The following is a 1,837-nucleotide window of genomic DNA, read 5'->3' as shown; positions in this document are numbered from 1 at the left end:
GATAAATAAATAAAATTATCAAAAAATTCTGAACCAAAAGCAAACAACGTCCTGAGATGTAATAATATTTTTTGTTTGTTTGTTTGTTTTCTGCATTGCTTAAAAAAAATACCTGAAGGAAGTCTTGATCTGGTGGTGGTTATGTACATTGGTACTCTCTTCTGTAAAGAGAAAATTACATGAAAATAATTGGTTGACTATATTACTACTAGATAAATCTGAAAGCCCTATAGAGTACAACACTGATCAAATCAAACCATGATTCATAGGAGTAGACAGTCACAGAAAATAATGCATAACAATATTTCTTTATGGGATATTAACGCAACCATTTAGCTGACATAATTCTGAAATGTTCATATAGAAAAAAAACATCATAGTCATGTACTGACCGTAGCAGTCACGGCGTCCATCTCTGATCATACACACCATAGTAGGTTGGCAGGAGGTAGCAGAGCAGCGCAGATCATTTGGAGCAAAACACATCACAGCGTTGGGAACATTCTATATTCCAGAATTGCTCACCAACCTATGAAATCATACCACAAAACAATGAAATCTACATTTCCAGAACTGAGGACAATAGTATGAGTGAGGAGTTGCTTTAGTAGTGAAATACTACATACAGGTCTCTGAGATCTAATAAAGATTAATCAAAAGAGAGTTTCAATTCTTACATTCAAGTAGAATCCATCATACAAGCAGCCACATTGATCAACCGGTACACAGAGTCCTCCACTCCTCACCAACCCAACATCACAGAAACATCCCTCTGAGCATGTGTGTTCACAACTAACATCAATGCTGCTGGCACAAGTATGACCACAGTCTGTGCCACACAACTCATAGTGGCTATTCTCTGGGCAGGTTGTGACTGGGAACATAACAATATAACAATATAAATATGTATGTATATACACATACTCGTACATACACTATTTCATGTCAAGCATGTCTTAAATGTGCACCATTTGTTCACAATAAAAAAGCTAATGACACACACTAATAGAAATGAAAGAATATTATCTCACTCACCACAGGAAGCACTTTCTCTCCAGGGGTGAATAACGGCATTGTTAGACTGACAGGCACTTCGCATAGGTTTGGATAGAGCGACCTGGGACATCATTACGGTTTCCAGAAAGGCACACATCGAACACACAGTCATCGAAGTAGGCTTGAGGATCTACATAAACATGGCAGAAAACTAAAGGGGCCCTCACTGGACCTGATGATGTCACACAGCAGGAGCGGGCAGATGTCTGATCCTGGCACAAAGGGCAGTGGTGTTCCACCCATCATTACATGGCAACTCATCCTCAACCTTCCAGCTTGCCCCAAACTGGTCTGCTGAGTGCACCAGAGCACCTGAAGGAGTCATGAAGTCATCATTCCTCTGGCCATTGTAGTTTGCCACAGGGAGCCTGCAGTAACCCACCTGTAGTTTGCTGAGTGCGATGATGTTCACTGTCCAAGAACCACCATAATTCACGCTGAAACCAAAGTCAGTTGATACAAATATTTTCTAACCAATGGCTGGGTAGACAGACGCTGGACCAGAAGTCAAAGGTAGGATGGGGAGGTTTCTGGTTATCTCCATCAATCTGATTGAAAGGAAAATATTAAATGGGTGAAACTGTTCTAAGAATATATATGTTGTGGATCATGGCCTCATAATTACTGGCAAAAGTACATCATTTATCATTATGTTTATTCTCACGGAGGCAAAGTAACAGTGATGTTGATTACCCTCAACAGTAGAATGACCGATTTCGTAATGTAACCGTATTGCTGGAATCATCCCGAAGACGGTAATGGAAATGCTTCTACAGTAATT

The 1,837-nt window shown here is 40.0% G+C and overlaps 1 long non-coding RNA gene across 1 annotated transcript; it reads right to left on the bottom strand.

Moving 5' to 3' along the window:
- Positions 1 to 376: 376 nt before the first annotated feature.
- LOC122143331 lies at positions 377 to 1,093 on the bottom strand. Its single transcript, XR_006159113.1, has 3 exons — positions 1,036 to 1,093; positions 678 to 874; positions 377 to 529 (listed from the first exon to the last, which is right to left on the bottom strand). It is a non-coding gene; the product is annotated as an uncharacterized LOC122143331 (long non-coding RNA).
- Between the last annotated feature and the right edge of the window lie 744 nt (positions 1,094 to 1,837).

Source organism: Cyprinus carpio, unplaced genomic scaffold, assembly GCF_018340385.1.
Source record: "Cyprinus carpio isolate SPL01 unplaced genomic scaffold, ASM1834038v1 S000002073, whole genome shotgun sequence".
Lineage (NCBI taxonomy): Eukaryota > Metazoa > Chordata > Actinopteri > Cypriniformes > Cyprinidae > Cyprinus > Cyprinus carpio.
The sequence above is the reverse complement of the archived record's forward strand: the minus strand, read 5'-3'. Positions and strand labels throughout refer to the sequence as shown.